Consider the following 10123-nt stretch of genomic DNA (forward strand, 5'->3'; position numbering starts at 1 on the left):
GTAATTAATTGGAAGTTTAGACTTTTTTCCAAGTGTTGTAATTGTCGGAATCGACGAGCATTTCCATGAGGAACTTAAGCTTAAAACCATGTTACATAAAGTTAATTAATTGGCTGATGATTTATTTCCTCAATTAACAAATTAAAATTTATCAACAAGATGACAACTGAAATACTAGGTGAATATATTTTTTTACTTATAGGGATACCTATTTTTTTTAATACCACCCAATAATGGTTATAAAGTTTTAAGGAGCTCTGAGAGTTTAACAATTTCCTTTTCATCATTATTTTAAAAATTTTATTTAGTTCAATGATATTGTTTTATTAAAGAGCCTACAATTATATATTCTTTTGGTTTCTACAACGGTGATCGTGGGCGTTCTAAATTATTAATTACTTGAATATCGAGGTCCTGGATGAGTTGATTTGTGACAAAGTAAGGAGCATTAAGGGTTTTGGATTGTAAAGATTTTATACGCGAAGAATTCGATGGTTTGGAGGAGCCCAAAAACTCAACTTCGTAAGTCCAGATTGGCCTTATTATAGTTATATAAATGAGTCTTTTGCAATTAATTGGAAGTTTAGATCTTTTTTTCTAGTAGGTGTTGTAATTGTCTGAATCTACGAGCAATTTCCATGAGGAACTTAAGCTCAAAACCATGTTACTCTCAGTATTGGATGAGGATTCCAAGTTTGTCCAGATGTAGTTCTAGGATTAGTTCGACATGAATGAGTGGGGTATTATTAAAAGATACACTGTAGAATTAAAAAATAAACTTAAGGTGTTTTAATACCTTGTTCCTAATAATCACACTTCCAACGTGGTGATGCCTAGACATTTAGTAAAAAGCGTTTGGCAAAATCTGGTCCGTATGTATAAGACAATGACTGCTCAGACAAGAATAAAAAACTGAGTGAACAATTTAGTAGGACTTCCACGTAGCTGTCATCTTGGTCTGTATTTAAATATGCAAATATAGCAGTCTAGAGGAAGATCTGACATTTTAATTATTCTCTATGCTTCGCATACTAACAACCATTACATAGATATTTTCTGCTTCAACTAGCCGTGAACACGGTGTGAGGTCTTGAAAAATCAAACATTTAATATAAAATTCAAAATTTTGTTTATTTTTATAAAAGTATTTGTAAACAAAATTTATATTTTGCTAAATTAATAATTTAGAAAATTATCAGAAACAATGAAGGAGACTTTTATGGAGAAGTAGCGAATCTCAATTTCGACTCTTAAATTTTTACTGGGACTTAGTAGTAGAAGTCATTCAAAAATGTGAGAAGTTTCAGAACTCTGGTAGAGGTAAATCAGCGAATCGAAACGGTTCAAATTGAGTTTTATGTATTTCAAAACGGATATTAATACATCTGTATGTCCTAATTAGAACGTAAGTTGAGTCCTGGGTTTTAAAGTCCAAAAATGAACCGTTTTAAGATTAGGCAAGGGTCAAACTTGAATAAATCCAACGATAGCCGCCATGGTTTCTATGGTATACTCATCACAGTGTTTTCGTCCATTCCCTCCCTCAGTGCCGCACTCTAAAACACTGCTGGGGGGGGGGACTTTATTAAAATATAAATATAAAGTCGTGCTGCTCAACTTCATTGGACTGCTAGTCACACAGCATACTTATTTTTGTCTAATTAGACACTATTTTTAATCTAACAATAAATAGGCCTATACAAGTATCCAATAATAATTACAAACATTAGTAGTGTACAACATTAGAACATGACTTTTTTTTTTCATCTCTTTGGTTCTTTTATTTTTTTTAACCTTTTTCTTTTTCTCTTTTTCATGGTTTTTTCTCCTCCTTTTCTATCTTTTCTATCTTTTCCCCTTTTTTCTATTTTTTTTTTCTTTTCCTTCCCTTCTTTTTCCATTTAATATTTTGGTTTTAACCCAATGTTCCCTTAACAGAATAATGGATAGTAACAAATATAAATAAAAAAAAAATCAACAAATTATGTTAAAATTAATATACAACAAATATTACAAATATATACAAAATAATAAAGTAATACATAAAATAACAAACAAGATATGCAATGAATGCATGCCATCCTTCCTCTGGACCTGAGACCAACCCTGCTCTTTTTCACTAACCCAATTGTGTTTTACGTATACTTTAGTGCTCTTTGGCAAATACTGAATTAAAATCACCTTAAATGAGTTATCATTTCACTGCTAGCTTTTTTCGTATGTGCTTGACAATTACTTATTGAAAACTGTTATTAACTTCCTTAAGTAAGTTAGTAATTCTAAGGTATCATGACCAATACATATTGTAAATATTATTCTATACCGATTTCTTTGATAATTTTATCCAACTAGCGTTGTCACAAATAGGTCAAATGAAATGTTTAAGTATGTGCTATTATCTGGGTTAGGTGTGTACCTTGGTTACGATTATTTGAGGGAACGGTACAGCCGATTGACACGTTCGATGGTTTTGACATTATGACATTATTCAACTAGATGCTGTCATTGTTTTGAATTAAGTCCCAAATATTTTTAATCTGTCTGCCTATAATTATGTCACAATTTTTGAGCTAAAGACTTAACCAATTAATAGGTTTTATGCTTCAAATTACTCAGTGATATACGAATTTTTAAAACGATTCGAGCTCAAAATATTGAAAAAAAAATAACTATATAACTCCGTTTGTGACAATATAACTTTTTTGAGTGATCTGATCGATTGATTTCCGATTTTCATTATTCAGCGAGAACGAGTGATTGTTTTGAAACGATTTGAGCTCAAGATACTTTAAAATTATTGATTCAAATGTATTTAATCTCTACGTCAGTAGGTATGTAATAATTGTTTTAAGCTAGCGGGTCAACCAATTCATAGGTTTGATGGCTCAAATTACTCAGTGATATCCCATGAAGATTTTGAAACCGAGCTAAAAATAGGGAGATTTTTTTTACTTTTACTAGTTACTATTATTTAATACTTTCGACTTTGTTTTGTTTCTAAGAACCTCCAAGGCCCAGTGCTGTAAAACCCTAAACTTTTTTTGAAATAATACGCGAATCAAGCACTAGAAATATATATTATAGTTGAATAGTTAGATATCAATTGCGAGAATTCTAGTAGGGGTTAACTAGTCATATAAAAAGTCTAGTCACTTACTTGCGTTCATTACTGATGCTATCAGTGCAGACGAACACGGATCATTTCCTAATAGATTGGCGCTAAAGTTAACTAAACGCGTTTTTTCACTACTCATTTAAAGAAATGAATTTCGAACAATAGTGTGAACCCCATAAACATCTACTATCTAATAATTTCGCTTTGGTTCTAACTGAAGAATTAGCAACTATCCAATTCACGCGGCTCGACGGGGCATTAACACTTCTGGTTCGCTCTAATTATCACATACACAATAAGTACTTGAAGCCAGAGTTCTAATTGGAGCTTGTTGTTTTGGAGAATAATATATGGCGTATTAGCGAAGGTGGTCGAGTGGTGTAATACTTGTTTCAGACTTTTCCGCGCCAAAACACCTTCACACTTAGAGACTACGGGAAGGTGGGTAGAGGGAATATTCAGCATTTGCTGTAAATAAAATTTGTAATTAACGTTAATAAAATAAGAAAAGTAATTGGTTGTATTCATTGAGATAAAAATCAAGATAATTTATAATTAAATATTATTCTATTTTGGTGTATTTTTTCTTTTTTTTTTAATTTTTGCTTACTCTCATCCTTAATTGACTAATGAAGATAGGCTTGTAGGAATACTGAACAAATAAATTTCCACCACAAAGGGGACTTGCAACAAGGACTCTTTAACGCGAAGCACAGACATATGAGAACCACAAGATCAAACACCCCAGTCTGATCTCTTTCGAATGTTGACTGAAATTGACTAAGGAAGCTTATATCAAACATTAGAACTCAAATCTGCTTATTGTAAGAATATCTTGGTAGATGGAAAGTTACATCATTTATTAAAATATTTTTATATCGTAATGATGATTATATGTTTTAACTAAAATTATAATTTAATTTAGTTTTCTGTAGCAATGAAAAGTTAGCTTCATTTTTAGTAATTTTTAGGTAGACCAGAGTCCTAGTAAAAAAAAAATGCTCTACATCTTGAATAAAAAAGTTTGTGGTAGATAGGAGCACCTCTACTTCATCATATGGTTTTTAGTCAAATGTGGGTTCAATAATTTTCAAATTATTCAAAGATATTTATAACAGGCATTTAGTTTTACCAATATTTAGTATTTTTTAAAAACTTTAATAATATTTTGAGTTAGCAGGACCTTCTAGAGACCTGTAGATCTGCCCTCGGAAATATGTTAGCTATTCCGCAACTCTTGGTTTTTCATGAGTTAAAAAAAGTTCTCCTTTCGACGGGAATCGTTACAAGTTAAAATTCAATATTGTTCCCTTTCGAAGATTTAAAATAACATACTGAATTTTGTTAGAGGTTATTTCTAAAAGCCTCCTAAATTCGTCATTATTAAAAAATTACACATCTATTAAATGTGTAAATCGCATTTTTACAAAAAAAAAAAAAAAAATATTTTTTACTAATGTGGAACCAATAGCATAAATGTATCAATATCATAAATATTTTACTTGTGACTTTTATTATATTATATAAATTATAAAGATAATAATAAATACTTTATACTTGGAAACCACTTCTTGTAAGTGGAATAGGTCGAAAGAAATATTTGTTTAATTTATGTAACATTTTTAAATTCATAGTTAACTAAACAATATTTACGACTTATAACCATATTCTATAATTCCTTCAAAAAAGCTATTCAAAAGAATAATTACATAAAATATTTTCAAAAATGCTTTTCAGTAGAATGAGAAGGTTGCAAAGTGTAAGGGATCAAAATCTCTTGATATTTATCAATCATTATTCATATCTGAATTATGTTTATTTTCATGTCAACTGTAATAGTAATATTGCTGTAATAATTAACATGAATGAAGAGTCGAATTTATGGGAGTGAAGTTTTTTTTTGCAATAAAGCCATTTCCATTCTCTAAAAATATTTCCCCTGTGATTTACATGAACACAACCAACTTTGAGAATTAAAAAAAAAATTATTTATTCAGAAATTTTAAATTAGGTTTTGAGAAATGTTGTTTTATCTTAACCTGTATAGTTTTTATATCATATGAAAAGGTTATGGAATATTCACAAAAATGGCTGCTATAAGATATCTCTAACTAAATTAGGGAAGCTTTAACAGCTATTACAAAACTTTTTCTCTATTTTTGAGCCAATTTATGCGAACTTAAACCTGTATGATTTAAAAACGAGTGGACATTTCTCAGTAAAATTTCCCATTTTTCCAAATTTATATCAATAGAATGACTGTGATAAATTCTAAATGTGTGCCGAAAAATATAATTTGAGATGGTAAGGTCCAAAAGTGCGTTTAGTGTCCAGGTACAAAATATGTACCACTGTGAAATTATTTCTTTTATCAGAAAACAAGATAATATTAAATCGTATAAAAACCTAATAATTAATAAAATTAGTTTACTTTAATATTAATATCACGTTTTATTTTTCTGAAAAATTGGCATTTCATGTAATACAACCAAGAGTAATCAGTTTTTCATTAAAAATGGGTTATTTTATGATTAAAAGATTAATCATGGCTTTCCAGCATTTTTTTTAACGATGTTATTAAATTATGATTATTAAATTATGATATATCAGACGTTTCTAGGGCTGATATTTACTATTCGACTGTGAAATATATTCCGGTTCGCAGTTGTTTATGTAGGTTATCACGAGAGAGTGATGGGTCGTACTATTGTTTCGAGGGGCTACAATCATCGGTTCAAGATCATAAGGCGCTTGTTTGCATCTAATAATGACTCCACTGAAATTTTTGAACTTATAGTTTCCTCTCTACCGAAGGTTGGAGAACTTTGCATTAATCAAAGAAATGAAAAAAAGAAAAAGTCCCTCAAAATCAAAAATATTCACTCGCATTCTACATTTTAGTCACAAAGAAACAACGTCGGTTCTGTGTTCGTGTGTCTGTGGTTAAATAATCCATAAAATGGGCATAACACCTACTAACATTAATCTGATTTTGATAAAGTTGTCATAGATTGTGCAGGTTTGGACTTAAATAGTGCAGCATCAATTTCATTTTACTACTTTCGCTTATGTATGTGCAAAAGTATTTTCTACACACACAGACACACTAACTGTTAACACTAACAAAACTGTTCTAGGCGTGAAGGAAAGAGCATAATAGAGGGGTTACGTTTCAAGAGCGAGTGACGCCAAAGGGCGGGTCTATTGCTTTCGTAGGCGTGGCAGTTTAGAGTTGCTGCCGCACCCTGTATGTCAGAAATATACGGAAGGAAAAAAAATAAATAAAAAAGTTAAGAGTACAACTCGAGCACAAATCGAGCTCACATTTGGTTTTTATTTTAGTTTTTTGAATTTTTAGTCAATATTTTCTTGTGAACATTAAATATTCTTTTTTATTTATTTATTGATATTTACAACTGTATATAAAAAAAAAATACAACAAGTAAATTTGATCATAATGACATAATAATATGATACAGGGTGTAGAGAAACTACCCAGTAGTAGAACTCTAAAAACAGTAAATATTCTAAAAAATAATGTTTAATGTTTTACCTCTTTTTTTTTTTTGTTGTTAAGAACGACTTTCTACATTATATAAGAAACAAGCATTTATTTGTATCAAACTTAATATTTTAATTTTTTCCTTAAAAGAAATTTGTTTATTAACTGTTACTAGAAAAGATCAATGAAAAACTTGACTGGTTTAATTCGATTTACATTCACTCCTTGCTTTTTAGAACAGTAAATATATTTTGGGATCTTTAATATTCAGATTGAAATGAGTCTGAACAGAACAGAGAAACACGAATTTCTCGAGAACCACTAAGTGGATTTTCATTATAGATATACTAAATTATTAGAAATGGCATTTACTACAACTTTTATTGTTTTTACATTTGTGATTAAATCAAGAGTTTTATAGATAATTAGATTAATGTGCGAAATGTCTAATAACTCCAACGTGCCTTCAAGGGCCGAGGCCTAATCCACACCCCTTAGCGTCATTTTGCCTAGAAGGCGAGTAGGATTATCACACCCTCCTGTTTCTAGGGGTTATGAAACTATGGTTATGATATTCGATACGCTGCGAAAGTTTAACTCTATAAACACAACAATATACATTAGAGTTGCTAAAGAAAAATCAGTTTAGTCAAATATATTTAATTAGTTATTTAAATAATTTATGATTTATGTTGAAAGTTTCTTCAATTTTTATAATGAACTATTGTGGATGGATATATCTCTTGTTTTCACTGCAGTTTGATGCCGATAGGTCTGATGTTCTTCAGCATGTTCTAGATATATCCTGTGTTATATCAATGCCCTTAATTTTTGTTTATTATGTAGGAGAGAATATTCTATTATTAAAACATTAAATTCAAATTGGAGTGGGAACAGAACTGGCAAGTTAATCCTAACCGGTTCCAGAAAAAAATGACCGTTATACAAATACAAATTTGTCTCCAAACCGTTATTCAAGTTAATTAATTGATGCAGTTTTTCGTAACTCCGCGCTATGGAGGGTATTCATTTTTATATGTAGCTAATATATATATGTATATATATATATATATATATATATATATATATATATCCTACCTAAGGAAGTTTTTTTTTTTAACGTTTTACTGCTTACCAGTAAATGCTCTGATCTTTGCTTATCAGTATTTACACGCACACAAGTACATACGTAGACAATTTGCTTTCAAGATTAAATAAAATAAATAAGATTATTTTTTATATTGACCCATTCGGCAAATCGTCAATCAATCGTATAGGCAATATTCATAACACAACATAGTTAATCCACAAAATCCTTAATAGATATCGTACAAGAGCCGGGGTGAACAAAAAGGCAGTTATTTCACCTCAATTTTTAATTACTTTAATGAAAACTATGTATAATTACTAGTCAAAATTGATGAGTCTGCCCAGTATAGGTAGGGGGAATAAAACATGGTGGCTGTTTCAAAACTTTAAAAAACATTAATTTTTCATTCGGAGCCATATATCTAAAAAACTGCCTACAATACTAGAAAATCTAAGAGAACATCATTTGAAGTAGAGTAAATTTGCTAAAATGTAAGCCCTAATAGAGCTATTTACGTCTAATAGTTCTCGAGATATAGCTTTTAAAAAGCAACATTTCTTAAAAATGTACTGAAAGATTAGTATTTAGCTAATTTATTTTGAGAAATCTATATATCAGAAACTATGTGACGTATAGATGTTTATTAGCACTCAAATTAAATCTAGTTTAACGCACTGTAAAGTTGTTTATTACCTTTACCTTTGTAGGAATAGTAGTTTTCATGATAGTTTCTAAAATAAATTGATTAGCTTCCATTTTTTTTTCTTGGGCTCTTGTACTAATAAAACGAATTGCTATGTGAAACAACATGTTGGTTATTTATCAAACCATTTATTATTCTTATTGCATGGTCTCATTTCAAATATCACTCAAATAATTCTAATCCGATTTAGATTATGATTCTTAGTAACTTCTCAATAAATATCATAACTTCTTTCTCGGAACTGTCATTTCAAATAATTTCCTACTGTCAGAGTCAACATGAAAAAAGAAAACAAATTACTGTTTATTAACCTATGCCGGAAAGATTCAATTTATATCAAATAAATATTGAGTGGTTTTCTTTCTTCTCATTTTCAAATATTTCTTTATTTCAAAATTATTTAAATTAAGAACGGCGTTACGGAGTCCTTCGCCTTCAGGATTATTTTCTATAGACCTGCTGCATTGTTTCTATTTACTTCCCTCTTAGCACTTTTCTCACCTTACTTATATGGTAATCACTGTTGTCCATACTATATCTCTTTATTCTGTTTACACACCAATCTTCTACCATGGAAAGGTTCAACTTATATTAAATAAATACTTGTAGTGAAACCTATACGTTATGTGAGAAAAGTGCTAAGAGTAGAAGTTAATGGGAACAATGCAGAACTATAGAACAGAACGTTGAAGGCGAAATAGAACTCCTAAACGTTGGTGTTAATATAAATAATTAAAATAAAATAATAATAATAAATAAATATATGCAATTACAAGACGGAATAGAGCTACTCCTACTGAGGAGTCACCAGGAAATATTTTGACGTAATATGTCAAATATTCATTACCTCCCATGTACACATTTTTATATGATTATATTTTAAATAATAGAACTAATAAAAAAAAGGTAATTAAAACATAATAATTATATTATGATAAGTTTAAATACTTCTTTCCTAATATAAATGCGTGTAAAAAAAGTACTCAGATTAAGATCGAAATTAGTATTGCTCCAATAATTTTGGTTTGATACGATTTTGCTTTCGTAGAGGATTCAAAAATGTATTATTCTAAATTAAATACAATTTTTAATCGGCTATTATTCAACGTTCAACTATCATTTACAAACCATTAAAACTGAAACTACGACAGTTACTGAATACAGCAACACCCTGCTTTATTCACGACAAATCTACTGTACAACCCTTTCTTTGTAACCTCCTCTTGTTTTCTGCCTACTTAAAGCTGGCATTACTAACGGGAAAACACATTTACAATGATGAATATTTACAGAAATTTAATTTAATGTTGATGGTTTTTAGCGTAAATCTCTAAAATCAAAAAATAATGTTTTATTGTTTAAATAAATTTGTTCCCAAATCAAGTCTCTAAATACTCTTTATTATTTCTTTAAATGCCCGACGTTTCGGCCAATCCGGTCATCCTCAAGGACAATCTATTATATAACAACTTTTATTATATATTAATTTTTAACATTTCCAAAAACAACTATAGAAAGTCTTTGTTTATATCATCAAAAGTTGTTTTGAACCATGTAATTCTGGATCCTGTTCAGTCTTCCTTTATGTATAATCTTTTCACTTTCTTAAGAATAGTTTTTATTGACTGAAAAAAGTTGTTCGATAAGATGTTTATGAACATATAGAGATTTTGATGAGAAGAAGATGGTTGGGGGTGCGGTCAATGAAACACA

General features: G+C 29.7%; 1 protein-coding gene across 4 annotated transcripts in view; it reads right to left on the reverse strand.

Annotated features, from left to right (window-relative positions):
- The window catches only part of Ork1 (open rectifier K[+] channel 1), a 165341-nt gene that overhangs the window by 64606 nt on the left and 90612 nt on the right, over positions 1 to 10123 (reverse strand). The window contains exon 1 of one of the 4 annotated variants that reach the window (XM_067048488.1): positions 3158 to 3256. The exons of the other annotated variants lie outside the window; for them this stretch is intronic. The gene's annotated coding sequence lies outside the window, so the exon portion shown is untranslated. Of the gene's footprint in view, positions 1 to 3157; positions 3257 to 10123 lie in introns of those variants that run through there. 4 annotated transcript variants of the gene reach the window in all.

The sequence above is a fragment of the Halyomorpha halys genome, unplaced genomic scaffold (genome assembly GCF_000696795.3).
Source record: "Halyomorpha halys isolate HHAL.00 unplaced genomic scaffold, Hhal_1.1 Scaffold865.1, whole genome shotgun sequence".
In the NCBI taxonomy this organism is placed as follows: domain Eukaryota; kingdom Metazoa; phylum Arthropoda; class Insecta; order Hemiptera; family Pentatomidae; genus Halyomorpha; species Halyomorpha halys.